We start from the raw sequence: 13,689 nt of genomic DNA on the forward strand, positions 1-13,689 counted from the left end.
ACTCTCTCTAGTCCCGATGTTCCAATGTGGAAAGAAGCTGTCAATAGTGAAATTGAATCCATCATGAATAATCATACTTGGGAATTAGTAGACCTTCCTTCTGGTAATAAACCATTAGGTTGTAAGTGGATACTAAAACGCAAGTATAAAGCTGATGGATCAATTGACAAGTATAAGGCCAGACTTGTTGCCAAGGGGTACAAGCAAGAGGAAGGCCTTGATTATTTCGATACATACTCACCGGTGACAAGGATTACGTCCATACGAGTGCTAATAGTCATTGCAGCACTGTATGACCTTGAAATACATCAAATGGATGTTAAGACTGCGTTCTTAAATGGTGAGTTGGAAGAAGAAATTTATATGGAGCAACCCGAGGGGTTCGTGGCTCCAGTAAATGAGAAAAATGTGTGTCGACTTGTTAAGTCGTTGTACGGACTTAAGCAAGCGCCTAAACAATGGCACGAAAAATTTGACAAAGTAATACTGTCAAACGAATTCAGAATAAATGAATGTGACAAATGTATTTATGTCAAAGACACACCTAAAGGTTATGTAATCATCTGTCTATAGGTAGACGACATGCTGATAATGGGCAGTAATCATGATATAATCATGACTACAAAGAAAATGTTGACCAAAAATTTTGATATGAAAGATATGGGTCAAGCAGATGTTATATTGGGAATTAAAATTCTCAGGACATCAGAAGGGATAGTTCTGACATAATCCCATTATGTAGAGTCAGTATTGAAAAGATTCAATGTGTACGATCTCTCTACAGTAAAAACACCTATGGATCTAAGTCAACACTTAGCGAAAAACCATGGTGAGACCTTATCGCAGTTGGAATATTCTCGGATAATAGGCAGTTTGATGTATCTCACAAACTGCACACGTCCGGATATTGACTGTGCGGTCAACAAGCTGAGTCATTTTATGAGTAATCCAAACGACACCCATTAGAAAGCATTGATGCGAGTTCTTAGATATTTGAAATATACTATGAACTATGGATTACATTATGGAAAATATCCCGCTGTATTGGAGGGATATTGTGATGCTAATTGGATATCAGATATAAAAGACTCCAAATCCACTACTGGATATGTTTTCACGATCGGTGAGGGAGTAGTATCTTGGAAATCCACTAAGCATATGTGCATTACTCGATCAACTATGGAATCCGAGTTTATAGCACTAAACAAAGCAGCTGAGGAAGCTGAATGGCTGCGAAATTTCTTGGAAGATATTCCGAGCTGGACGAAACCTGTGTCTGCCGTATTGATCCACTGTGATAGTCAATCGGTGATTGGAAGGGCACAGAGTAATATGTACAATGGGAAGTCACGACATATACGTCGTAGACATAATACCATTAGACAGTTGATCTCGAATGGAGTGATTGCAATCGACTATGTTAAGTCCAAAGATAATTTGGCAGATCCTCTTACGAAAGGGTTGAGTCGAGATCAAGTATACTGCTCATCAAGAGGAATGAGATTAAAAATCTACAACTAAAAACGACTGTAGCGGTAACCCAACCTTGTTGACTAGAGATCCCAAGATCTTGGTTCAAAGGGACAACGAAGTTACAGAAGTTGTGTTACAGCACATGAGATATTTTATCTCTATCTCAATCCTAGGATGAATTTGTGTTGTCCTACCTCATGTAGTGAGGTTAAGCTTATGTTTTTAGTGACTTCTATACCTTATAAGGTAGAGTATGGTAGGATATTTCTGATAGAAGTGTCACCTATATGAGTGTGAAGATAGGTCGCTTCAATGAAACACTCCTGAATCCAAGATGGTATCCATGGCCGAAACGGAACCAACCATGAGAACCTAAAGTAGGTGAGATAGGTCTCTGTGTGGGTGTTATTATCTTAGTATACACCAACAGCTGAGCAGTTCAAGACATCACGTTCACTGCGCAGCCTAGTATACTCGATAGCATTCCACTACGGAAGGTTCAAAGCCACAAGCTACCTCTCCCGATGCAGTGACTTATCGATTGGACTCTTGTAAAGTGTCAACATGCATACACGCATTGCATTAATTTCCATTCATGTGGGGGATTGTTGAATATTGGAACTTTAATGGACCAATATCGGTTTTGTGGAAAAATCAGAATGCCATCAATAGATAGAAGTCATAATTGACTTCAAAATTGAAATCTACGTTTCGCGTAGATAGATTTAGACTATTAATTTGCTCAAAATCGATTAAAGGTGAATGAGAAATTAATTGTTTAAAGTCAGCCCAAATAAACATTAATTACTCATTAATGATATATAAGGAAATGCATGGGAGAATAGTCCCACATCGAAAATTTTCGATGTGCATTCTTTGCTTATTAATGATGCTGTGTTAATGGAGTTAACTCAGAAAAAGACCAGGTGCTCTCTTCTCAGGGGTGAGCAGATGCTCGCACCTGTGAGCCCGCCACCCGCCACGTACGCACGTGCGCAATGGGCGCTTTGTAGGCGCACTTTGCAATCCACGTGGGCAAGAAGAGATGACTGGATTGTTGATTGGGGCAAACGGATGGCTACCGTTGATCAAAGAGGTGTGATGGATCGCCGGTGATGCGATCTGGAGCGTTAGATCGCGAAGAGTCACAATCTGACACTTGGGATGAGACTTGATCTGAAGCGTTAGATCGAATGGATCAGTAGATTCAGATCCGATGGCTGATGACAATAGGCGAGATCTGAGGGTCACAACTCTTCATATCTGATGGATGAGATTAAAGTGGGATATGTGAAAGGTTATAACTCTTCAGAATGGATGATCCAGATCGATCCAGCCCAAAAAATACATCCACTCACCCAAAAGGCATTCAACCTCTTCATTTGGTATAAATAGAACCCTCCAGATGTTGGAAAATTCATTTGAATCATTGAATTCATCTATTCTACTCTCTCTTGAGCATTCATCTCATCTTGTGCATAAAGAGTCCAAATAGCCTATGAGAAGGTTTGCTTGTCTCGAAATTCGGAGTGCTACGATTCCGAGACGTTCGTCGTTGTATCTTGGGAACGAATTGCTGCTATCCGTTAGCACCATATCAGAGCAATATCGTTTATGGAGATAGTGTCGAACACTAGCCTCGACGATCAATATCAGTTTGCGCAATATATCCGGGAGATACCGGGTCCAACAGTAACTATTTTTATAGAATTTTGTCGATTGACCGATAGTGGGTTCAGTCAACCGTTTTGCTTAAATGAATAGTTAACCAATCAAATTTTGAGTATGTCTTTTCTATTCCCGAGATGTTACGTCACCGATCCATACATATCGGTCCATTGGTAGGTGAACGGTCAACCGATCACCATTTTAGGATACTGATACGGATCGATCCACTGATCAAGATTATCGGGTGATCAATAGACAAAACATCATGTCAATTATTTAATTTTTTGAGGTTTCGAGGTCTTATCAGTCGACCCATCCACGTAGATCAGTTTACCATTGGGTCAACATCAGTCAGATTGACGGTCAAACTGACTAGACCTAGTTCAATCGACCGGTTATAGATTATCGGTCGACCTTTAAGGTCTATTTTGTCTTATGTAGAAAATGACCTTAATTAGTTGTCGGATGGTCTATAAGTCGACTGAAAGGAGTTGTTCAACCGACCAAAAGTTAATTTTTTAAATTTTAAGATATTTTAATAATATAATAATTCATCTAAAAATTATTTTTAATCAAAATATCTCTCTCTTTTTTGCTTTGACTCAAATGATATTAAGTGATCATCAAGTCTAGTTAGAGTTGGTCACCTTTAGTGATATATTTGAGTTTATACCCCTTGGTTCATATTGATACATTGATCTACATATGGAACCAAGAGTTAGATCTAACGTCACACGACCCTATACATGACTCAGTATACAAACAAATTAAGTCCTAGGTGTTTGTGAAATGGAAAAGATGACCTAGATCTATAGGTGCATAACTTCTAAAGTATATCCTAGGCTAGTTCCATTATAGTAGTAGTAATAATAATAGTAAGAGAAGACCTATTTTAACAAACTACTGCAGCTAAAACACAGAGTTAATCACATACTTAATTAATTTTTTAATATTTCCATTTCACTCATTCTAAGTGATCAAACATATTAATCTTATAAGTTTTACGAGATGATTATCAATTTTACTTAATTAAACTTAATTTTGAATTGAGAAAGGTTGTTTGACCTTGGGTTAGATTCAAATTTAGCATCTAGTCAATTAAGTGAAAATTTCTAAAATTGGCTTCTAAGTTATGACGAGGCACAAGAGCATTCTTAATCGGATCAATAATCACTTCCTTAAACAAAGCTAATTCAAGAAATTACACATTTAACCAATGCAAAACTATGATCTAACAAGTTTAGGATGTGGTAAATTAGTTGTAGTCAGTTCCTCTTAACTAAGTGAGCTAGGTAGAATACGCCTTATCCAACCCAATACTTAGACTAAATATCTTTAACGTACTATTAGCTCACCACATCTTGATACTATATTGTCAAGATGAGACAATCTTTTTTCCTATCTAGATGTTTTAAATTAAACAAGAAATTGATTTAAGCATGCAAAAATGACTAAATAAATCAATTAAACATGCCAGACTTGCTAGGTTAATGAAATACATATTTATTAGCTCCCTCTGATTCATACCTTGGATAACATTTATCTAGGTTTTGGGATCCAATTGTAAGATCAACTTGTGAATGATTATTTGATTATTAAGATGTATTATATTGGATGAAATATGCTTATTATTTAAAAATATAAAGGCATGTCATAGACTATTATAAATAGGTAATATAAAACTGTCATTACTTCTTTTCTCTGTTTTATCTGCCGACAAATATAAGTATTGATTAATGAGGTTGGTTGTAAGATCCAATGCATGGCGTTAGGATCCACTTTCGCTATAAAAGGTGGTCCTTGTCGTTTGGCGGCTTAAAAATATTGCAGAGCCCAAAAGTACTTTGAGGCTGCGCATACTCAGCAGATTAGATTAGATTCTTAGGGTTTGTATTCGTTTCTCCAATGGATTTCGTGTTCATTAAACTCTTCATGTGGTTACGTTGTATATTCGTTTCTTCCACTGACTTTGAATGCATCAAGGAATCGAATGAGTCTTGAAGTTAAATCTAATTTTATACCGACTACTGACAGTGGAAGGCGATCAAAACTATGCAATTATTTTTTTTTATCATTTAGAAAATCTGGTTTGCCCATCTGGTGGCAGGCTTGGTTGTTGATTTAGAAAATCTGGTTTGCTATCCGGATTAGTCCGAAAATTAATGGGTTGCACACTTAGTAACCAATCTAATTAATCACTGGCTTAACAAAAAAAATAACTCACTTGAGTGTCATGAGTCCTTGCTACGAACAGTGTCAGTAGTAATTGCAAAAGTGCCTCCAAAGAAAAAAAAACACACACCACAATCCAGGAATCAACATTGAGAGAAGCATAATGGTACCTACTCCAAATATGGCCTCAAGTTGAACCATAGAATCGGTCACATGACTCCTTTCCTATAACAGAAGTCCTTGAGTCGCACTAGGCCAGATGAGTCATCAATCTTGAGCTGATGTTATAAGGTTATTTGGTGTGTTTGAGAGGTGATGATGGTTGTCCGAATGCATTTTACTTAAGCCTCATCTCAAAGCTAGAAGGCGCCTCTACTACATTCAATTATCGACTTATAGCTGTTGAAATCTTAATGGTCAAGGTTATGTCTAAGGTTCCAGTTAGGCGGTTACAACCTATTATTTCGATTCTTGTGAGGTAACAACAATTTCATTAAGTTCATCAAGGGTCAGGGTAGTTAAGTGGACTATTCCATGAGTACTTCGTAGACTCTTAGCTAGTTGGTGTGCTAAAAACAAAGAGGAAATGATGATGATCAAGTTAGACTTTGTAAAAGCATTGGACAATGTTATTCCAAGCATAGTAAAGGAAGCTGTGTATTTTCCTTCTCAATGTACTTTAAGGATCATAAAAGGAAGCCATCTTAGCAAATACCAAGGACAATTGGTTTTCATGAAGCAGGGAGGATGAGGCAAGGACCACCTTCATTTTTGCTACTGCTATTCTTTATTGAATCTTGCAGCTGGGCCAAAGAGCCTTAATTTTTGGAGTCACAAATTCTTATTATTGGCTAGGACGTTTGTGCTAGGTTAGTGTAAAGTTCCTTGGCAACCTCCACAACATTTTTACTGTCTTTTTTGGTGGACTTCGTATCAATTTTGACAATATCTCTACCCTACATTGGCCTTAATTCCTCTAAGGGGTTTTTGCCCCTGACCAGAATTTTTCATTGCAACTCGGTGGAGTTTCCTATCAAGTGTTTGGGATACAAGCGAGGCATCCGTGGACAAAATGCATGGAGACTGTCAGGATTCTCTTCTAGTCAGAATGCAAAGGTGATTAGTCAGTCCCATGGTAAATGAATTTCTGCTCCATTGGGGTTACATTGATTGTTCTTAATAGCACTTATGCATTACCCTTTCATATTTATCAAATCACATATATTTTTTCTAAAATGCAAAGGTGATTAGCCCCATGGTAAATAAATTTCTGCTCCGTTGGGGATATTGTTCTTAATGGCACTTGACTTTCCTTGCTTTCTATTCTTCACAGATTCATTTGCTTTCACCAGCATTCAAATTATACATTACGCTTTTATATTTATCAAATTACATAGGGTGCGTTTGGTTTGCACGTTTTTCATTTTCATTTTTTGAAAAACGCGTATTTATGAAAAATAGTGTTTGGTTTGTATTTTTCATGTCTATTTTCTAAAAAGAATATATAGTATTTTCTGGAAAAACGAATGATGAAAAGTCTTTTTTTTATTTTTTAGAAAATACACATTTTTCAGAAAATGAAAATGAAACATGCGTAAATCAAACGCACCCATAGTTTTTTTTTGAAATATCCCTCTATTTAAATATGTAACTATCCGATCCATCCGAGCTATTGAACCACATTTAAAATCTCAAAAAATAGATCATATTTTATTGGATTTTAAAATTATTATTTGCCGTATTTTTATTTTTTTTAAAAAAGTGATAGAGAATTAAATAGGATGTGAAATTAAGATGGAAGGACATGGTTATAATTAGGAAAGTCTTGAGAATAGAGCGATCAATTTAGATTGGGTCTGTTAGATTATTTTGTCCTATCAAATAATTTAAATAGAATGAATTAAAATTTTATCAATCCATTTAAAGATGGATCAAGACAGGCCAACCCACCTGAGCCCGTGCAAATCGACGATGGCCTGTGGATTGAGGAAATACTGAAGTAGATGCTCATGCGCACCTTAAATAGTCGTTGAGGCTCCTTGGCGCTTCTCTCGTGTTCATTAGAGCTAAGAGTATACTTACTGCTCTTTTGTAGTAGATTGATAGAATTAGAGTTACTAGATTAATTTATAATTATCTTTATGATAAATTTTATTAAGTTGCATGTTCCTAAATAATAGGTGTTAAATTCATTTTGTTTCATGAACATTTTCTTTTAACTGCATAAGCAACCTATGGGCCAACCCAAGCCGTCGCAGACTTTTTTATTTTGTTTTATTTTTTGATGGACTAGCAGGTTGGCCCGCCTAACCCATGTACCTTTTGGATTGGGGATTTTCCAACCTACTAAGATGACGAATCAGCTCGCTCCACACCGCCAAATATCTAGTTTGTTGGTGCAAGGAGCACCAGACAATCAAACCTGTGTTTTGATAATGACAAAGGGGTTCAAAGTTAAGCCGTCTTGTTGTCTAACACAAGTTGAACTAAGTGTGCAGGAAAGTTCTAAGTGATCTTAGGTAAAGGAAAGTCCTAGCTACGGTTATAGGCAGGTGGAAAGTCCTAGCTGCGGTTAGGCAATGAAGTCCTGGTCTGGGGGGTTGGGCGAAGTCTTGGCGGGTCGAGGACTTTGGGTGAAATCCTAGAGTCGAGGACTCTAGGTGAAATCCCTGGGGATCGTGAACACCAAGTGAAAGTCTAGACAGGTCATGGATTGGGCATTCAACATGAAATCCCGAAGTCTTGGACGCTGAGCAAAAGTCCAAATGATATGAAGGACCAGTCTGGCAAAAGATAATTTCTCCTAAGAGGAGTAGGTAAGGACGTGTTCCTCGAATAGAGAACAGTAGGCGTCAGTCCGACCTAGAATTTCAGCAAAACTCAAAGTCATGACTGGACAATCCGGAGACTATCAAAAGTTATAAGTGAGCTTAGCTCTCACACCTCCAGACTCTTGAGTCATTCGGCCAAGTTATAAGCGAGCAAAGTCCCCATCCCAAGTGTCAAAGACTCTCATACCATTCGGACGAGTTATAAGTGAGCTAAGCTCTTACTCCTCTAGACTCTTGAGTCGTTCGACCAAGTTATAAGCGAGCAAAGCTCTTGTACTAAGTGTCAAAGACTCTCGACCCATTTGGGCGAATTATAAGTGAGCTAAGCTCTCACAACTCCAGACTCTTGAGCCATTCGGCCAAGTTATAAGCGTGCAAAGCCCTTGCGCTAAGTATCAAAGACTCTCGACCTGTTCGGGCAAGTTATAAGTGAGCTAAGCTCTCACACCTCCAGACTCTTGAGCCATTCGCCAACTTATAAGCGAGCAAAGCTCTCATGCTAGGTGTCAAAGACTCGTGTGCCACTTGGACATGATATAAACAAGCAAAGCACTCACACTAAGTACTCAAGACGCAAGTGCCACTCGACCGAGTTCAACTTTCATTCTACATATTATACGGACAAATATAAAAAGACAATTCAACTACGCTAAGGATAAACTAAAAGATAGAAAGACACCAGAACAAAGAACTCAAAAGTGCCGAGCAAGCGCGCAAGCATTCATACTTAGAAAATTATTTACAGAGTGTTTTAGGCGGGTACAAGAGGTTGTTCACAAACTTATAAAAAGAACTATGCATGGTAGTCAAGTACATCGTCTGGAAGCGAATCCATGATCTTCTCCCTTTTTATAATTTTGCTCGACGGCTTGGGGGAGAGATAGTTTATGCCTTTCAGCTGTTGGAGGGTTCCATCAATGTCATAGTCAAAGAGTGTTAGTGCAATTGACCTCTAGGGTTTCGATGTTTGATAATGCACCTAAGTATGTTCATTTTAACCAAGGGTTAATTCAAACAAGACTTGATATTTGGAAGAGAGTAGTCTAGTCAAGACTATATGACTAGCAAGGGTAAGTCCTAACTGAAGGATAGGTAAGTGAGAAGTCCTAACTAGAGCTTAGGCAAGTGAGAAGTCCTAACTAGAGCTTAGGTAAGTGGAAGTCCTAGTGAGTGAAGTCGAGCCCTAGTGAGTGAAGCTAGGTTGTGGAAGTCCTGGTGAGTAAAGTCGGGCCATAGTGAGTGAAGCTAGGTGGTGGAAGTCCTGGTGAATGAAGTCGGACCCTAGTGAGTGAAGTTAGGCGGTGGAAGTCTTGGTGAGTGAAGCTAGGTGGAGGAAGTCCTGGTGAGTGAAGCCAAGCAATGGAAGTCCTAGTGAGTGAAGCTAAGCAACCCTAGGAAGGTAACCCTAGGTAATGTGTGACCGACTGGTTTCTGGTAGACCGCGCGTGATCGACCAAACCAGCGAATCCTGAAAAATGTTGACACTATTTTGCTTTACTATTTTATCTATTGTACTAACCCAGTGTGCATGAGTTGACAGGTCTGAGGGAGTCCAGCTAGGTCAACGGGCCGACCGGATAGCTGGTATGAAGTCCAGACAGGTCGATTGGCTGACCAGATGTCTAGCAAACTGGTAAGTTAAGGTAAGTCACTGGAGAAGAGTGACTAAGTGAAGACGCGTCCCAGTTGAAGGGACAGTAGGTGTCAATCCAGTTTAGGTCCATTTGGGATCCCTAAGCTGAGACCTTGACTAGTTCCTGGTCCTGGGAGGACAGGAATTAATTACTATTCTTTAATTATAATTATGCTAACTCTTGTCTTGTAGGTTTATTGGACTAACATTGTTTTGTAGGACAAAAGAAGGGAATTACCTTCGGGTGAACAATGCCCGAAGGCGCCTTCTATGACTATGGAAGGCGTCTTTGTACTGTTCATAGATACGACTCTGCTGCAAAGCTGCTGCGTCCGACGACTGCTCCGAGGACTTTCGATTGCGGCCGACATACTGACATCGACACGAGTACTCCCACTTTAATCTTTAAGTATAGGTAATTTTCTTTTGTAAATAATTATTACAAAAGGATAAGTGCTGTGTGTTGCACTTGTTCAACTTTCTTTGTACTCGATTCCCTCTTCTGAAGGTACCGTAAGAGACCTTTAGTGGATTGCTCGACGATAGATCCACGGGACCTGGGTCTTGGAGTAGGAGTCGCCGAAGGCTATGAACCAAGTAAGCCATTCATGTCTTCTTGTGTTCTCATTTCTTTTAGATTTTCATTGCGTTCTCACTTTGATCTTAAAAATGAAAAGATGAGTTTTTGAAAACCACGTGATTCACCCTCCCTCTCACGTGTGATCGATCCGATAAAGAGGTGGAGAATATGATCGGTGAATATTTGGTTGAAATTGGAGGAGCGAAGGTACTTCACCCTAAAAAGATTCTAGGCGATCGAGCACCTCCTCCTTGAACTTGTTAAGTTCAGCCTTGGACGCCTCCAGGGTCGCCTTCAGTTCGACGAGCTGAGTGTCTTTCTCATCAATTAGTCGTTTGTGCTCCTCAAACTGGAGCTCGCTCGCCATCTGCTCCATGATTCGGCTAACCTGCTCGGCCACTAATGTAGCTTCTGCCTCTTCAAGCTTTTTTGCCAAGACTTGAGCCACTTTATTTTTGATATCTATGTCTTCAATGGCTCATAGTTTCCTAGCATTGGCAAAATTAATCTTAGACTCAAAGTGATGAGTCTGCTTGGTTAGCCGGTCGAGTTGGAAGGCCTAATCATGATTCTTATTCTTCTCCACCATGAGCACCCACTCGGACCCTAGCAGCTGCTCAAAGCTCGTTTCTAAGTCTTTTTTCAGTTGGGTCACCTCGGTAGTTAACTGCTCAACTCAAGCTCATGAGGTGTCTGTTTACTCGACTAGGCTTGAAACTGCTGGTTCTTGTGCTCCAAGAACGCTAGCCTCTAGCACATAGTCAGACCCTCCACCCAGAACTACAAGTGGAAGAAGCTAGTTAGCGTCAGTCGGGAAAAGAAAAGAAAAGGTTCCGTTCAACTCACCCCAGTTCATTTCTAAGTGAGACCGTCAACGAGCTCCCCAGACGAAATGGTCACTGCTCTAGTCCTAGTTGCCTAGGTCTGCACTAGGGAACCTTGAATGTTGATTTGGTGTTCTAGGGAGCACAGCTCGGCATCTTCTAGATGGCACCACTCATCAATAGGCAAATGAATGATGGCCCTGATATGTCTACGACCGCTCGGATCTGAGGGTTCTGAGGTGGCTTGACCCTTGGACTTGGACATTGGGGAGGAACGAATGATGGAAGTGGGGCCCTTTGTGCGGACCGACAGGGTGTCAAATTAAGAGATCAGTGGTGCGACTATTGTCCCGTCCGAAAGCCCAGACAAATAGGGAGTCCAGTCAGAAGAAGGAGGAGTCGGTAGGACTTCCTCCCTCTCAGGAATTGCAGAGGAGGAAGTCTCACCTTGCTCGGATGGAGGTCGGGGAGCGGCTGCGGGAACAGGGCCTGTAAAGTCGAAGTTGCTGAGCGGGAGCAAGACTCGGCTTGGTGCCTCTTGCGGCATTGGATCAGTAGTTCGCTAGAGGTGCCTGACTCTAATGAAACCATGGTCGACGCACAGAAGGGCGATAGGGCAGCAGCTCGCCTGTGTTGGTCGCTGCATCGCTGGACGCCACCCGGCCCCCCCCCCCCCCCCCCGCTTCGTCGGTCAGCTCTTTGGAATGCTCGACCGACAGCAGTCTGCGATTTTCCATCTTAGTCACTACTTTGGCGTTGATCTCTGCATTGTAAGTTTACACTTGTTGCTCAGCAACACTCGGTTCATGATTTGATTTGCAAAAAAAGAGAAAGAAAATAATTAGATTCAAAGATGACAGAGAGAAAAAAGACGTACTAAGAGGGATGGGCAGCTGTGCTCGGATAGGGCTTAGCCTGAACACATACAAGATTCCCCCAAAAGCAGCATGTGTATATGGTACTTTTGACCGACCAGACTTGCGACATCTTGGAGGTAAGCTGACTGGCCTCGATATCTCTTGAGCGGAGGAGGCTTCGACAATTCTATCTATCATCCGATCGAAAGGTAGGCCGGTCGGGGAGACAAACAAAGAAGTAGTGCTCTTTGCAGTGCTTATTTGATGTAGGCATTTTATCAAAATAAATGGCTCCTACTTGGGCTTGAAAAAGGAAAGTACCTGTCTCGAACAATTTCGGATAGTAAAAGTAATGAAACACGTGAGGTGCCAAGAGAATCCCGTACAAACTGAATAATACAACAATCATGTACAGCAGTCTAAAGGAATTAGGTACTAATTGATGCAATGGAATGTGAAAATATCTGCAAACTTTCAAGAAAAAGAGATGGATGGGAAAGCGTAGGTCCGCAAAGAACTGGTCTTTGAAAAAGGGAAGAAAACTGTTTAGAGGTATATCAGGGCAAGCATAGGCAAAAGGAATGATGATTCGGTAATCATCGGGAAAATGATAGGCTAGTTTCATTTGGTCGACCTTGTCACCATTGAACTTAGATTCGATAGAAGTATGCTACAACCCGGGGATAGCCGGGGGTGGGGAAGGAAAGACTATCATGAAACAAAGATAAAAAATCTAAGATCAAAGGGGGAAAGAAAGAAGGAGCTTATTGGAGAAGGATCGTCAGCGATGAGAAAAGGCAGAAAGCGAGAAGACGAAGGTGACACAATGGATCGAAAGGAGAACGAAGGGTTTAAAAACCTTGGGGGTGGCTACCTTGAACCGTCCGATTCAAGACTTTGGAAAATGAGGTTTAATCTTGGTCATTGATTTTGAAAAGGCAATCGTCGCATCAAATCCAAACAGTCGCATGTCACATTACACATGAGGTTGTAGGGAAAAGCGACGTGTAACATTCAATTACAGGTGGTATTAATGAGGAGAGAAAGCGCATGATTAAAGGACATGACCAAACATGATTTACATTAATGGCCAGGGATTTGAATAGTTTTCAAGAAATTATGATCACGTTAAAAGGCACTATGTGGGGGTGAGCAGCCGGGGCAGAGAACAGGGGGTTAGGAAAATAGCTGTGTTGTCCATGATAGATCCGAGCGGCACCAACCTCGAAGTATGTTCAGCCGATTGGAAGAGCGATGAAAAAGAAGTTCATAGTTGGTTAAAGCGCACGTCATAGCCGAATGGTGGTTCTAAAACCTAGCATCTCCGGTCGGAGAAAAGGCAACTTCTCGACAAACGACAGGAGGTAGAAGGGGTGCACATCATAGCCGAGCAACGGCTCTAAACTCTAGTACGCCTAGTCAGGGAAAATTCATCCTTTTAGTAAGTGAAAGGGACTATGAAAGCCTAGCGGCGGTTCTAAAACCTAGAGCGTCATATTAGGAAGAGAGCAGCTTCTTAAAGAATAGTATAAGCATTGTGACAGCCAAGCGACAGCTCTAAACCCAATGTGTTCAGTCGGCGAGATTATTCATGGAGAACACCAAATGTCTAGTCAGTCGGACTTACAGCCTCCTTCTACTAGACTTGAGG

The sequence above is a fragment of the Zingiber officinale genome, chromosome 6B (assembly GCF_018446385.1).
Source record: "Zingiber officinale cultivar Zhangliang chromosome 6B, Zo_v1.1, whole genome shotgun sequence".
Classification (NCBI taxonomy): domain Eukaryota; kingdom Viridiplantae; phylum Streptophyta; class Magnoliopsida; order Zingiberales; family Zingiberaceae; genus Zingiber; species Zingiber officinale.